Source organism: Ochotona curzoniae, unplaced genomic scaffold, assembly GCF_017591425.1.
Source record: "Ochotona curzoniae isolate NIBS_2020 unplaced genomic scaffold, NIBS_Ocur_1.0 contig_3819, whole genome shotgun sequence".
Lineage (NCBI taxonomy): Eukaryota > Metazoa > Chordata > Mammalia > Lagomorpha > Ochotonidae > Ochotona > Ochotona curzoniae.
This window is the reverse complement of record NW_024466004.1, coordinates 54,032,971-54,050,163: the sequence shown is the minus strand read 5'-3', so window position 1 is coordinate 54,050,163 and position 17,193 is coordinate 54,032,971.

Sequence of the window (17,193 nt, the reverse complement as noted above, 5' to 3'; positions counted from 1 at the left end):
GGATGTTTCATCCTAATTTGGACATTGTCCCTTTTGGGAATTATTCCAGCTGGTGAGCGAGGGCTTCAGTGTGAGGCTGCCTGATGCCAGCAGCAATTTCCATTTCAGGGAAATTTCCTGCATTCGCCATTCACTTTGCACATGGAGTCACACTGTGCTCATGAACAATGAGACTTGTCACTCTGTCTTCAGGTGATTCAGTCAAGGGGAGGGGCACATTCTTATTTTTTAAAGATTTGCTTGAGAGGTAGAGTAACAGACAAAGCAGAGAGATCTTTCATTTACTGGTTTACTCGGGTTGGGCCAGGCTGAAGCCAGGAGCCAGAAATTCTATCCAGGTCTTCCAGTGGATGGCAGGGACTCACGTATGTAGTCTGTTGCCTGTTGCTTTCCTGGCTGCATTAAGCATGAAGTTGGCTTGGAAGTGGAACAGCTGGGGCTCCAACCAGCACACCAATATAGGATGCTGGCATCACAAGCAGCTTAACAACCATAGCAGTCTCCAGGGGTAGAACATCCTTTGAGCTGTGAGGCAGGTTAGAAACATTGCTGCACATCTTCTAGCACTGTATGTTTCATGCAGTTCACATATTGGAGGGCAGCTGGATTCAGGGGAAGATGTTAGTAAAGTCAAAAGGTTTTTTTCTTTTTTTCCCCATTAAATCTAAAGGTTACCATGACCTTTGTGTCTGTATTATCACCCTACAGAAGGCATATCTCCAAACAAGAAAATGCAGACATATGGAGCCCTTATAGGAAATGGACCTAAGGAGAAGCTCAGGACCCACCTGATGCAGGTGGTGGTAGAGCTGGTTGCTTCACCTTGCATAGCATCAGCTGTTGGACAGCCAGTTTCTCTCCCTGTCAAATGTCTAAGTGGCGCTTACCATACCCTCCTGCAGTTGCACCTTACCCTTTTTTTTTTTTTTTGCTTGCTTGTTTATGGTTGAGCCCTTGGGCAGCTGCACTACAAAAATGCCCTGCATCCCTACACATCTGCCTGGGCTCCTTTTTTCTTTTTCTATATGTTTACTTGAAAAGGAGAACGACTGAGAGGAGACACAGAAGGAGAGAGATATTCCATTTGCTGTACTAGTTCTCTTCCCTAATGGCTGCAATGAACAGAATTGGGCCAAGCCAAAAGTAGGATCTTGAGACTCTGCTTGAATTTCCTATGTGGTCACAAACGCCCAAGCAATTGGATCATCCTTAGCTGTGTTCCCAGGTGTATTAGCAGGGAGCTGCAGCAGCAGTGGAGCAGCCAGAACTTCCGTGCTGCTTTCTGGTATGGAGCCCACTGTATAATACCAGTCTGGTTCTCTTCTGAATATAGCTCTTCTGAATCAGCCTCTAGTTTGCAATGCACCAGCCACAGGGCTACCTTCCCTCTGTGCTGTCAGTGTTTGCTTCATTCTTTGCCTCTTCAATTAGACATTATGCCCTACAGGTTCATCTTCTCTACCATGGAATTTTCTGGGTCCAGTGCCAGAGCTAGTGGCTGATAATCAGTGGGATCCAAGAATTCTTTTTTGAATAAGAGGGGTGGGGAAAGCCTTGGAAATGAATGGTTGAATAAAAGAAAGAAATAGGCCTTTCATTCGTGAGCCTTCTTAAGAGGTGAGATCACAGAACCCAAAAGGAGAGGATTGCAAACATTGCTGCCCTTTGACAGGCCTGACATAGCTGCTAGCATGGGGCAGAACTTGAAAGAATATTTAAAAATAACCCCCTGATGGTTTCCTCACGTGTTCCATGTGACAGGATGGGGGTGGTGTGAATGGAGGTGGAAGCTCTGTGTGTGCTCCTCAGCAGGTGCTGGGGAACGTGACGAGGAGAGGAGTTTGAGTAGAAGTCAGTTGGTGAGAGACCCACATACTTCTGGCTCTCAGGCCCTTCTCTGGCTGGAGAGGGGAAGCTCATGCCTTCCCTCCTGCCCCTCCATCAGCAGATCTCAGGATCCAGGAGGGGATCTTGTTTGTCAGGGTGCTCCAGGTGCCATATGCTCTCTAGGAATAGAGTTTGGGGCTCATTCTTTCATTGCTCCCTCTTTGCATTCCTGGGACTGATCTCCCACATCCCCCAGATCCCTCTGTGTGCTCAGAGTTGTGATATGGTAGGTTCCTAATTATAAACCATGCTAGTTAAGTCTATCAATAATTAGTTTCTGTTGTGGAAGAAATACAACAGATCTTCAACAAGTTCATGGACAAGAAATATGAAAACAATACATGGATTTCAAAATTATTTTGCACCAAAATGAACCCATATTTCAATTCAATTTCCCACACATTTTGAAGTGTCCTAATATCTGAAATTAGCACTTATATATTGTCTTCCAATTTTGTATCAGACCAAAACACTTTCAAAAAGGCTGTTTTTTTCCCCTAAATTTTAGAGATTTAATTGGGAAGCAGAATGAGAGAGAGAGAGTGTGTATGTGTGTGAGAGAGAGACAGACTGAGACTCCCCATATGATCACAATAGTTAGAGCTGGGCTGGACTGAAGCTAGCAGCTACGAACTCCATGCTAGTCTCCCACAGGGGTAGCAGGTGCCCAAATATTTGAGCCATCAGCTTGCTTTCCCAAACACATTATTTGAATCTGGATTGGAAGCAGAGCAACCAGGACTGCAACCTGGGCTCTCTTATCTGATACTGGTGTTGCAAGCAGCACCTTAACATGCTGTGCCAAAGCATCAGCCCTAATTTGTTTCAGTATTAGGAATATCCAAACATGGTTTGTCAATGAAGAAGTAAGACAAGTATGAACTTGTGTCTATTTTGTGCGTAATAGAAACACTTGCTGATCAAATGTTCATGTGTTGTATCTGACCACATTTGATATCTACAAGGTTTGCCCCAAGGAAATGGTGTAAAATGCCAACAGGAACATATGCAGGAAGATGATCAGCACAGTATTACTTATAACAGAAACGTGGGAACAGCATAAATGTCCAACTTTAAGAGAATGGATAAATAAATGCTAGTGCAGCCTTCTATTGACAGGAAAGAAGCTGTAAAGTACTGTGAAAACAATGATCTCATGGAGGATGCAAGATGATCACTAGTACCATTGACACACTAGTCTGTACAGATGCAGTGTCCAGAAGCGTGTGCACGACAAGGCTTTGGCTTTGCCAGTCACCCTGCACAATGCTAAAAGTGATGGTCTGAGGGGGTGAGCTCAGCAGGTTTATTCCCTTTGTGATAGTTTCCAAAATCTCTTCCATGGATCAATATTATAAACAATTATTTTACTATAGGAAATTATGATCCTAAAAATCATAACCCATGTTCTGTCATTGGGCTATATACTAGCTCATCAGAATTTTGGGGGGGAAGCAAATATGACTTCTTTTTTCCAAAGCTATCAGGTATATCAAAAGTTCTAAATAATGTTTTGTAAAGATGTCCAATCAGATTTCCCTTCTTTAAGGAAAAGCAGCATTATGCAATTCTTCCTAGCAGTTTTGTGAATGCATGGTGTGTGCTGAGTAAGTTTTCCCCTGGGATCAATAGTTCATAAATGCTATCAAAGCAGGAGTAACTGAGTGGGCCAGTAGTTAACAGGATGTCTTGCAAAGAGGCTGCAGCCTTCATCAATGGCAGCTTGCTTTGTAGTTTACATCACAATCCTTGAGGTTGGAAATCAGGTGATTTGTGTCTCCATGTAGCTATTTGGGGGCAATAAATGGGGTGGGGTGGGCTGGGGGGGGGGTGGTAAAGGAAGACCTTGGTCATTATGGACCAATTTGGGATTGCTCTGTTGTCTCGCAAACATTACTTGTGCAGGCAGTAGCCAGACAATTCTAAATTAGTGGCGGGCTCCTTGAGGATGGTGAAGCTGTATAATTAAAGGTCCAGGTCCTGGCACATTTAATTTGATGCAATATTCTTTCTTCCTCTGAAGAGGTGGGGTCAAACAGAGGCTTCAGGTCATGTGTGGACATGACTGTGGTCTCTGCATCCCGTTTTACCAGTGTTTCAAAACTACCCCTGATGTGCCACAAAGAGGGCCTCTTTCTAAGAGAAGACTGCAGGCCAGAAGCAAAATGACTCTAGGAAAGTTGGATCAGAAAATCCCTTACTCTTCCTCTCAATTTTGTGTACAGTTTCATTCATTCTTGCCTTATTTGCATCTCTGAGTTTGGGGGCAACAGTGATTACTCACTGATCTTAGAATGACCAAATATGAAGAGCAGCTGATGTAGAATAAGTGCTGAGAACCAAAGTTAAGAATAAAAGGAAATAACTTCTGCATGGTCCCTATTCCAGGCTCAGAAATATTCTGCGTGTCAGCTGGTACCAAGAGGGGGCTGTGTTTCTTGATTTTTATTAGTGCTTTACTGCCATGTCTTATGGAATCCTCACAACCACAGTATGAATGAGGTATGATTCTTCAGCTTTGATCCAGAGAGTGACCTTTTCTTCCAAGCTATCAAAGTAAGGAGATTCCATAGAGGATTGTGCCCATCTAGGGGTCACCTAGAGACCACTATACCATACAGTAAATGACAAGTGTTGGAACACCTAAAGTGCCTGTGCGTTTGCAGGTCTGGGGAACGGGTGCTGGATCTGTCCTACTACTCAGGGTGCCAAGGTCCTCAGAGACTATAGTAGTTTTTTTTTTAAAGATTTATTTTATTATTATTATTTTTTTTATTGGAAATGCGGATATACAGAGAGGAGAGACAGAGAGGAAGATCTTCCGTCCGATGATTCACTCCCCAAGTGAGCACAACGCCCGATACTATGCCGATCCAAAGCCAGGAGCCTCTTCCGGGTCTCCCACGCAGGTGCAGGGTCCCAAAGCTTTGGGCCGTCCTTGACTGCTTTCCCTGGGCCACAGGCAGGGAGCTGGAAGGGAAGCGGGGCTGCCGGGGTAGAACTGGTGCCCATATGGGATCCCGGGCGTGCAAGGCGAGGACCTTAACCACTGTGCCACCATGCCAGGCCCAGAAACTATAGTAGTTTAAGGAACCTGAATCTCTTCTTCATCTTAATCTGCTGATAGCTTAAACTAAACCAAAAGAAAAAAAAAATGAACATGGAAGGGCTGCACTTCTGTTAGGGTAGGACCATTCCCTGTGGTGTGTATCTGTATCTTCCTTTCAAGTTCCTGAGAAATAGGGGAAGATGGTGGGAAAATGCTGATGGGAATTTTGATTATCATCTGTCTCGTTAGCATTGCCCCTCATCTCCTGTGGAGGGCATCCTCCATCATTCTACTCCCACCCTTGAAATGCAGCAATGGGGCATTTAGATGGGTTCCAATTGCAGTGGAACCCAGGGATTTATGGTCATAATTAAAGTGTAATAAGTGTACCTAAGGAGTCTTTGGGTACAGAAACATTGGTTGCAGGTAATAGGGGGGTTATGGAACTGAATGTAAAAGCAAAAGAATTGACGGGCCATGGAGGTTGATCACTTGTTGAGTTCACTCAACCTCTGAATCCAAGAAAAAAGGTGTTTTTTTTTTTAAGAAGATTAATTTGTTTATTTGAAAGTTAGAGACAGAGTGCTTCCACCTGCTGGTTCACTCTCCAAAAGGTCTTAACTGGCTAAAGCCAACAGCTTCATCTGCGTCTCCCATGTGAGTGGCAGGTGCCCAACCACTTAAGCCATCTTCAGCTTCTTTCTTAGGCTAATATCTGGCAGCTGGATCAGAAGTGGAACATCTGGGACACAAACAGGTGCTCATATGAGATGCTGGTATTGCAGGAAGCAACTTTACCTGCTATGCCATAGTGCATCCCACCCTGCCCTCAATCCCAACTCAAGCAAAACTTTCTAACAAATTATGAGAAGTAGTTGTTTTATTGCTCTGAGACCTTGCCAATTTTTTGTTGGTTTGTTTTTAAACTGAAACTTCTCTTTAACCAGAGAGAAGTTGGTAATTATTATTGGTCATTTATTGATGAGGCATCTGAGTATGCAGCACAGTCCAAAGATATTAAAAAAGAGTTAAATTGGCTTTGATGGGGACAAAGACCTGAGAAGGTATCGATTGCTTAGTCAAGGCTCTTAAATGAATTTTCTAAATTCCCACTGATTGTCCAGCTCATCATAACTTTAATACAAAATTACCTTCTCTAGACTCTTCATCTGGGCTCCCACCAGTCTCCTCTCCTATGACACATGGGAGAAAACCTTCCCCCGCTGTTTCTGGTCTCTGGCTGGTTGGTAGAGGTGAAGTGTGCCATTTCTGGGTCAAAAGCCCCATAGAGAGGCCCTCCTGTGACTCCCAAACTTTCTCTGTGGCTGAGAAACCAGGGAGAATGGCATGGTGCCACAACATGCTCCTCCCACACAGGAAGGGAGCTGTCCTGGAGAAGCACAGGACTCCCTGGGTCGGCTGCAGCCCCAAGAATGACTCTAGGAAATGTTCTGTGTGAACTCCTCCTGATGAACACACTAGCTCTTGTATAGGAGAGCAACATGGCACCTGTGTGCCTCCTATAATCCATTTGGAAATAATTTTTCATTTTTTCAAACCTATCATAAATATGGCTCGATAAAGACAAGTTGCTGAAAACAGGAATCTCCTTGGCATCCATTATCTAGGTTTCTCAGCCTGCAGGTGTCAGAATTTTACCCAAATGGTTTTGCTGATACTCTTGTGTTTTCTTGCTCACAATTTACTTATGTCCTGGACTCTGTTGTGGAGCAATTGAGAAAGACTTGAGTCCCTTTGGTTGTCTCCATGCTGATGACTGAATCTCTGGATTTCTGTATGACTTTCTAAGACAATGTTCCTTTCTATCACCTTCGTGATTTTTGCAAATGTTGACAATCCCTTTATTATAATCTACCTTGCATTTTTCTTTAGTATTTTCCTATCAGTTTTTTGAAAGTAATTATGAACACTTTGTAGCTGCTGAAAATGGAAATCTACTATTCCTTACTGGAAATAAAAGGTAACCATAAAAGTAACTGTAATAATTAAGCTGAAGCTAGTAAAGATTGCCTGCTGAATGTCCTGAGGCCAAGGGCTATGTTTTCTTTGAAACTTAGATTGGGAGAAAAGCATTTTTGATGTGAAGGCCACAGTGGCCCACGTGGAACCTTCTGGGTTGAGGCATTCAGAAGAATTGGAAGAGAACTGAAATGGGGTATCGCTTCCCCAGCATTAACTCAGGCACTACTGCCAGTGGTATGTTATGCTTGGACATCTACAACTGAGAGCAAGGGGAAGGATCCTGGCTGTGTATCCTGGACCCTCTCTTAGGAGTAGCACCTTCTTCTTATGCAAAATAGCTCCAGAAAGTTCATGGAAAATGGCTATTATGAAAAAGTAATTTCCATGGTTGTTTTGCACCAATATGAAATGTAAAAAAGAATTACTTATTTATTGCAAAGGCAGAGTGAGAGAGCAAGAAGGGCATACACACACACACACACACGGACACGTTTTCCATCCATGGGCTTATTCCCTCAATGTCTCCAGCAACTAGACTTGGGACAGGCTGAAACTAGGTTCTGGGAGCTCTCTCTGGGTCTCTCCTCTGGGTGACAGGGATCCAAGACGCAGTGCGGTCACCTGCCTCCCAGGTGTGTTACTAGAAGTTTGAGTAGGAAGCAGAGGCAGGGCTCAGGTACTTTGATATGTGAATGCTGCAAGAGGCCACTTAACCCACTGTGCCTCAGGGCCCTTTCCTAACTATAGTTTTTCCTTTTCACTTTACTCTTGACTAAATTAATCTTTGTGGAATGTTATGGTACGGAAATTAAGGAGGGAAGTCAAGCTATGTTTCACATAAGACTTAAAGTTTTCTGTATGGTGCACATTTTATTTCAAAACTGAATAGATTTGAGCATTGAAGAAAACCTGAACACAAAAAGTAAAATTATCTTTAAGACAACATATGTAGTGTAGTGTTTAGTAGCAGGTTTAACATAAAATAATAAATGAATAAAACTCTGTTCTTAATGAGCCACTAGTTTGGACTTCTGGTCTACTTGTCCTCCATTCCTTTGGGAACTCAAAAAAAAAAAAAAAACCCTGGTCTATCAACCATAGTGATAATAGAATTTCAGAATTTATGCAGCTTTCTGAACAAAGAATTTTCAAACTTTGTTCTAAATGTGCCCATTTTCTTTTTCTATATTTAAAGTAATGCTATGGTATTCTATGCATTGTTGTTCATGATGAAGCTTTTCTTCTCCATTGGTAGCAGAGTTGGCTAGTTGGCTAGCATGCCAGCTCTCAGCCAGATGTTGGAGGACGGACCAGGACTTTACTTGCTTCCTGCCAGTCCTCAGTGAGGAAGTTAAATATTGTTTCCCTGGCTTTGGCTCTGAAGTCTCCCAATCATTTAATAACTTTATCAGTTCCTTTGTTTTCATGCTGACTGTCCCATGGAGGGTGAGCTAAGCGATCTGGCATCCTCAAGGTCCCTCCAGTGAGTCATAGCCTAACACTTGGGGAATAGGGTTTGATGGTTAAATAATAAAAGGGTGAGGAGAGAGCCTTGGCCCGGATGCCAGGAGGCTTGGGTTCCCCTTCTTGCTGAAGGTAAGCCGATTTCCTTTTAAGGAAGTGAGCAGGGACTCTGGTCATCCTCAAACCGAGGGATTGGTCCCAATATGGCAGAAGATTTCTCTTGTCTGTAGGCAAGGTGAAGAAACCTTGGTTTTATCACAGTGTAGTTCTGGGCTGATTTACATTTTTTCATACAAGTCTACTCAGCCCCAATAATTTATCATCTTGTATTTGTTTTATGGTTATTCTTTTTTAAAAGATGTATTCATTCTTATTGAAAAGCCAGATTTAAAAAAAAGATTTATTTATTTTTATTGGAAAGTCAGATTTACAGAGACAAAGAGAGACAGGGAGAAAGATGTTCTGCCCACAGGTCCACTCCCCAAATGAGTGCAAAAGCCAGAGCTGAGCCAATCTGAAGCAATGTGGTACAGGGTCCCAAGGCCCTGGGCCATCCTTCTCTGCAACCCTAGACTATAAGCTGGAAGCTGGCTGGGAAGTGGAGCAGCTGGGACAGGAATCAGTGCCCACATGGGATCCCAGTGCCTGGAGGATTAGCCGGTTGAACTATTGCATCAGGCTTTATTTGTTTTATTATTATTTTTAAATGGTGTTTTTCCAGTTTCGTTCTCATGTCCCTGCCAAACCAGTACTGCAGATGCACCAGCAGTGTGCTGTGGAGAAGACAAGGGTGAAACACTGGCTGGAGCCAAAGTGCTGTCTTGTTGCTCCTGTGATTCCCAGAACCACTTGCTCCAGGGTACTCCCTTCTCAAAGTGCAGGGCCAGCTTCCCTGTATTTGGGTTCCTTGGGGTGTGTGTGTGTGTGCTGAGTCCTGAGCACTGCCCCTCCTCTTTCCTGCATTCCGTTCTGCCATTGTTAAGCTTGTCCTTATGTATGGAGGCTCTCGGCGCCCAGAGTGCTTCCTTGCCTGCCTCTGCTTTGTTGGGACTCATCCAACAAAGCAATGAGTCCCTGCTCATTTCATTCTTCATCGCAGCCCTGGCTGAGTCACCTCATCTCCTTGTCTCTTTCTTGGATGCTTAATCTTCAAATCCTATCTTGCTGCATTTCCCCAGCCTGCTGGCTACAATTGAAAGTTTCCCGCTTCCTGTCCAACAGCCAAAATCCATTTTTCTTTCAACTTCCTCCTTAGAACCTTGCACAGTTTTGAATGGACAGTCCTCAGGAGAAAGGGGTGTAAACTAGACCATAAATGCCTGCTCCTGCTAGTAGGTCTTCATACAGGTCGCTCTTCCTTCCTGAGCCCAACTCCTGGCTGCCCAGCACATACCTGCTTCCCTGGGATGTGCAGCTAACAGCCCTGGAGTGCCTGCCAATGAGCCTGTCCCCTGGCCTGGTTGTTGGTGGTCTCCAAACACCCAAACATGACTGGGCTCTCGCTGATTCCCAGTTGCTGGACTTTGCTCGTTGCAATCAGGTGATTTTTCTGAAGTACGAGTGGGGTCTCCTTACTATGGGTAACCCTTGCCAATCAAAACTTATGAGCATGTGCCTCTATACTTTTGTATGGATACAATACCTATGTGTGTTCTGTACCAAAAGCTGCATACATTTTAGAAATAAGACTCTTTTTAAGGTTTGGGCTAAGTCAGCAATAAATGCTGTTTTGTGCATCATGCTTGTTTTTTTAATGTTACAGAGCACGTTTTCGCTCTTGATGAGGCCAATGTTGTGTTTTGTTGTTGTTAATCACGTCTTTGATGTGGATGGTGTGATTTATGGAAGGCAGCTATGCTCACCACTATACCACCAACACAACCAGGATGGTGTGATTTAATAAGTCAGTTCTGACCAGTCACCATGTGCTTTTGTATCTCATTTAGGACTGATACAGGGCTCTTCATTGAAGTAGAAGTGCTAAGCTTGCCAGCTTCTTCTTGGATGTTGATCTTCAAGTTGTTAGTGTTCTTTTCAATCCAGTTTTTTAAAGGAAAACTTTTTGGATCACCTGAATGTTTTGTAAAGGCTAGATGGTACAGCCTGTGAACTCAACTAGGCATATAGGAGCTAAAATTCCTGACACGCCCTTAACCCTGCTGTCCACCACAAGAACCCTAGTCCTGGAGCCTCACCAGGCCATCCCTGAGGTCTTGACCTTCTGATGTATGGTAGGATGTGAGGACCAGTGACAACTTTTATAGCAAATACGAGTAAAGCTCAGTATTTAACTTTATTTTTTTTTTTAAATTGAGATTTTGATGCTTTCTTTCCATACCCTAGTAGGTCATCTTGTACACTTTGAGACATTGATCTTGGTGACTGTCTCCTGATGTATACTGGGACTAACTTTTCCTAGGACAAGTTAACCACTTTGTCCAGTTCACTTTCAGTGATCTGCTTGGTGACAGTTCTTGGACACAGCAGTTCTAAGGACAGTGTCAAAAGTTTTCTCCAAGATCTTCCAGCCTCCTTGGTTGGCCTTCCCTGCTCTCCCACTTAGGGGCTCTTGACATTTCATTGTATGTGGGTGTTTTTTTATTTTCCAAGCTAGATTTTCTTAAATTTCCCCTAAGTAGAAAGGACATGGACCTTGTACTCTGCTACCCTTGACAACCTGATTAGACAAGTGCACAGGAGGCCTTGAGGTTGTGAGATGTTGTAACTGAGCAGATAATAGGGCGAACACAGGCGATTTGAACTGGCTGATGTCCACTCCTGTCAATGTTGATCTTTAATGATGGGGAAAAGTCTGGGTGTCTCACCAGGGCCTGGCATGGAAACATTGGTCTTGAAGCCTCAGGTTAAGAATTTTTCAAGGGATGCTTGTCTCTCCATCCAAGCTACAACAACAACAAAAGTCTGTTAATAGGAGCCAAGCATCAGGGTAGACCCTGACAGTGTGAATGGAGGAAACCCCGTAGGAGGCTGAGATGAAAAGCATTAGGGGATTGAAGGAGTGGGATGTGGATTTGGGTAGCTCTGAAGCCCAGAGATAGAACCACATGGAGATGGAAATGGGTGTACAGGAGGTCAGAGCTTGGCACAGCAGACTGTTGGCCTGGGGCCATGATGGGTGGTGGGAGTTAGGGACAGGACTTTGGATGATGAAGGACCACCTGAATGTCCTGTTGATCACCTGTGAAAACCAGAGCAGTGCCTGGATCAGGTCCCCTGGACTTGTGATTCCTGTTCCCTTTTTCTTTTTCTGTTAGAAAAAGGTGTAACACTGAGTGTATTCCCTGTTGAATATGTTCTATATAGTATTTTCAGTGGATGAAGCTGTATTGCTGGAAGAAAGCCATAACCTCCTTTTGTAACATCAGCTGCTTTCTGAAATTAGATCATTTTTAAAATATGTTTTTAAAAAGAATTATTTTATTCCCATTTGAAAGGCAGAGTTACAGAGAGAAGGAAAGACAGGGCAAGAGAGAGAGAGTTTCCATTTGCTGGTTCATTCTTCAAATGGCTGCAATGGATGGAGCTGATATGATCTGAAGTGGGGAGCCAGGAGCTTCTTTGAAGTCTCATAGATGTTGTAGGGCCATTCTCTGCTGCTTTCCCAGGCCATAAGCAGAGAGCTAGATCAGGATGTGGAGTGGCCAGAACACAAATTGGCACCCATATGAAAAGCTGGTGCAAGCAGGTGGAGGAATAGCCTGTCAAGCTACCATGCCAGCCCCAGTTTACATTATTTTTACATGGCATCTTTGCTAGAAAGTTCATCTAAATAAGTTTGAAGCTGAGCTATCATAACATCTGCTTGGGGGTACTCTGGGGCCTTTAATTTCTCCCTCTTCCTCAGATGTTCAGAAGGTGCATAAAATGAATCATGCAGATGTGTGCGTACAAGTTTTTGACAATAGCCAAAGAACTTCCCATTAACATGACAGAGAAGATTTCCTGTTATGATAAACTCCACGAATACCGAGTCTCATCTATCACATTTACCATTGAATCTTCTGAGCCCATAACAAGGCTTGGCATATAGATAGATGCTCAATAAATATTGGAAGAATGCATAAATAATCTTTTTAAAAAGATAGACAAACATCTTATGTTTTATTGTCTCTGGCATTTGGTGTCTGTTGGCCTTAATTTTGTAAAGAAGATATCTATCAAAGAAACGGTTAAACATTTTAAGTTGAAAAGGGTGTGTGCTTTGGTGTTTAAATTGGATTGGATCATAGCAGATGGGTCCCTGAAGGTAGAGGAGTGGGCTAGTGACAGCTGAGACACATACTCATCCACTCAGACCAGGCTTGGGAAAATCCCTTTATTGTCTGCCACAAATGTTAATTATTTTCTTTTAAACACTACTGGGCAAAACACCAAATGTATTATGTAGGGGACTAATTTTTCCCCATTCATTTCTTTTTTTGAATCCATGTGTGTTTTAGGGAAATGCAAGCCATAAGTTTTTGATTCATTTACACTTAACTCATCAAAATGTCATTTTGGTGAGCACTCTTTGATATCCAAGAAGCCTGATGATCCTTGCTACAATACTGTTCCAGCCCTTGCCTTTCTTTGAAACTGGAAGCTGCATTTTGCCAATGATAAATATGTACAATCCTGTGGCAAAATATTCTGAGTTGCACTTGAACACTGGAGAAGGCTTTACATTGGAGAACATGTTGTCACAGCCTTTCTCCTGTATCGAGGAGTGCTGCAGAATCTCAGTGAAGACAAGGGATGCTGGCTCTGATGTGGGAAGCTTCCTGGCTTGTTCTTTCCAGGGGATTCCTGGAAACTCCCTTTTAAGGAATGAATGTCCATGTCTTCCAGTGGGTTTTAGTTACAGATGGGACAATCAAAATATTGGTTTTCCCTCCATATACTTGACTATAACTATTTAAAAAGATTTATTTAGTTTATTTGGAAGGCTGAGTTATGGTGGTGAGGAGAGGAAGGGAAGGAGAGGAGAAGAAAAAGAATGAGAAAAGGAGAGGAGAGAAGAGAGGAGAGGAGAGGAAAGAGAATGTTCTCTATCTGCTGGTTCATTCCCCAAGTGACTGTAATTCCTGGGGGCTGGGCTGGGTTGGGCTGAAGCCAGGAGCTTCTTCCAGGTCACTCTGCTTTTCCAGGTACATAATCAGGAAGCTGGAATGGAAGTAGAGCATTTGTCTATGTATGATGTTGGCATTGCAGGTGGTGAGTTACCCTGTTATGCCACAATGTTGGCCCCATTGGATATTACTATTTTTGTCCAGTGACAAAAATAACAGAGCAGATAACATGACATATTGTGGGCTTGAGCACTTGTAAAATTTTAGTATTGAAAGAAATGAATGGTCTATACATATACAGACATACTCACACACTCATTATCTGGTTAGAGCAGAAGTTTCATTCCCCAAAAAAGTATAGTGTTGTTAAGCCATATAAATTCCAAGGTTATTTTATTATAATACAGAAAAAAATACTTTAAAGTAGTTCATATGTACATAGCTAACATGGAAATCATACTTCTCAGTTTTTTAAAAAATATAAATCATTATCAGAATATTTTATCATCTAATTTTCCAAAACCAAACCGAAATCGATGAGACACCTGTAGAAATCAAATGTTCTAGATCCCAAGGCTCTAATTTCACAATCCAGGCAGGTGGATGGAAATATCATGCACCTTGTCTGACCGCACATAACATGTATTTAGTCTTCATATGCATCTTCAGACCTCAGGAAACATGCATTTACTCCATTTTCTGTAACAAATTAGACTGAATGCTGAGCTGGCAAACAGCTGCCATGAGTTGCATGAGAAAAATAACTCCAGAAATGAAAAAATGTTATTGGTTCCTTAAATACTGGAGGTCAGGATTTTGAGAAGACAGGAAACAAAGTCTTTTGGCTTTGGGGTCTTGCCAGTCCTCATCAGTTTCAGCTGTGGACAAAGGCCTTGTCTAACCCCAGGGTTTTTTTTTGTATTTTTTTCTGCCTCAGTGTGAGTGATCATGGACAGATTTCTTTAAGGAAATCACTGAGAAGACATCAGAAGATGAAAACAAACATCTCTTCAGATGCTCCATGTTATCCTGAGGGCATTTTCTTCTTGGTTACCTGGAGTTAAAAACTGGGTTTCCTGAGCCCGATATCCTTAATTAGTAAAGGTCAACTTGTCCAACTGAGACAAGGGAGAAGGCACAGGGAGCCTGCAGAAGGTGATGCTCCTGAGTCCACCAGTGACTCCCAAGACAGCTAGTGCTTTTGTTCAAAAACTCTTGTTGAGTAGACAGTGAGATATGGGATGATGGTGTCACAGGGAGAGACGTAAGAACTCGAGGTCACTCTAAACTTTGAAGTCTTTCCCAATTAAATAATGCCAATGCTGGAAGCAAATGATGTAGGCAGTTTTGCACATCATCACATTTTTTCCCAGTGAGTTGCTTCTGCAAGAGACTCATATCCTGTTTGTGTAGTTAAACATAGGTTGGGCATCTCAACGAAGCAATATTGTATAGACAAGGATGCACAACGATCTTTGGCTGCCTTTGCCTGCGATTCCCCAATGGTGACATGATATCTAGTTCTGCAGCACATTTCTTTGGACACACTCCTCTAGTCAGATTCATTGGTGTGGGCCCGGCGCCATGGCACAGTGGTTAAGGTCCTCCGGGATCCCATATGGGCACCGGTTCCATCCCAGCAGCCCCGCTTCCCTTCCAGCTCCCTGCCTGTGGCCTGGGAAAGCAGTCGAGGACAGCCCAAAGCTTTGGGACCCTGCACCCGCGTGGGAGACCCGGAAGAGTCTCCTGGCTTTGGATCGGCATAGTATCTGCCATTGCGCTCACTTGGGGAGTGAATCATCGGAGGGAAGATCTTCCTCTCTGTCTCTCCTCTCTGTATATCTGCTTTTCCAATAAAAAATAAATGATAATAATAAAAAAAAATCTTTAAAAAAATTCATTGGTGGATAATTCCTAGAAATTTGGGAATACCATTGATTGTTATTTACCTTCCCTGGACTGGTGGCATTTCTGTCTTGAGTTCTTGATGCAGAGAAAGCTTGACCAATGTACCTCATGTTTGTCAACATGTTCCTGTTGGCAAAATGATTTCAGGAATTTGGTGCTGGGTACTTGAGATGCTCAGTGATTTCAACAAAATTGATGGCTCACTATGGAAAAAAGGTGGAAGATGATTATCTTTTTAGGCTCAGATGAAGTAATTGTAATTTCATAAATGAGAGTTTTCAGCAGAAGTAGAATTTTCCAAAATGGTGAAATTTGCCCCACATCATTGCTCCCCCTCCTTAAGGCACCAGATCACCAGAATGGAGGCTGACAATGGAAAAAGCAGTCCCTCTCCAAGGTGGAGCTGGTCTGCTTCAGCCTTCTCCTATATGGAACACTGGTGATTCATGTCTTCCTCTGCTGTCACATTGTCAGCATCCGCTAATCATAGCCCCGTGATCACAGGGCTTGTGCATGTAAACAGTTTCCAGGAGGAACAGAGCAACCCAGAGACCTCCTAGCCATAAACACCAGTTATTCTGTAATTCATTATACCCCCTTCCTCATCTTTCTGACATGTGCTTGAAGTAATAGCTTTCATTAAAATGTTTGAACATGTCAGTGGACTTGGTCTTTTCACTGTCTTTGGCACATATATTTTTGTTTTACCAGGTCAAATTCCTTTGGATAGAAAATCCATTTTTTTAAAGTTATGAAACTCAGTAGATTTTCTTGAAGACTACTGGGGGGATTTGCTGATGGGATTTCAAACATGTGCTAAGGCCTCTTCCGTGTTAGTATATGTTTTAAATGACCCAGGGCACTAGAGGAAAGATCTTTACTGCTATCATGAAGCAAACTAAATACATTTTGTGTTTAAATTTGTGTCTTTCACGCCCCCTCCCCTTAACACCAGTAAGTTAGATCATTTAACTCCCACTTCCCCTCAAACAGGTGTCTTCAGCAAACTCAGTAAGTTCCTCCAATGAACCTGTTTGTCTTGAAGCAGGCATCAATAACTTCTAGTTTCTCTGATATAATTAGTTTGTTTTCAGTCAATATGTTTATTGAATGCACATTGTGCCACATGTAACAATAGGTCTTGAAGATTCAACAGGGGAGGAAATAGTTTCTGTTCCCATTGTGAGTCTAAAAGCGAGAGAAGGTATTTACTTTGAAACTACAGTTGTCCAGTAGTTGCAGCCTCTGGTGGGTTGTTACAGCAGTGGTGGGTGGATTTCATAAAGTCTCTTAATACTGAAGTCCAAACATGAAAGAAACATGATCTGCTATTCTATGTACATCTAACTTACGTGTGCTTAGGGATGAGAAAACGAGAAGGTTTTGTCTAGTATTGCCTTTCTAGGTGTTACTACTTCTCTGTTTCAAAGCCAAGTCAAAGCTGATATATTTTTTTTACAGATTCAGAAACATTTGTAAACCTGCCTCCCCATTCCTTTCAACAGCCTGGCATAAAGATTAACTTTTTTTTTTAAAGTAACTGAAGCTGTAGCCTCAGCACATTGACTTATTTAAGACAAATTAACTCTGTTAGTTACAGAGGGTCTAGATTTATTCCTGTGATATACATCTGTACTCTTTTTGTGCTAATGAATGTCAGGAGTATCCAAGTGTAAAGATCGGGAAGATGGGTTGGTTTAGGATCATTGAAGCACCTAGATGTGTTTTGACATTTTCTAGCATATCACATGCCTGAATCAACTTCTGATACATAATCTGAGAGGAATATCAGGGAAAATCTCCAAGTCACTGAAATGCCACTTGGGACATAAT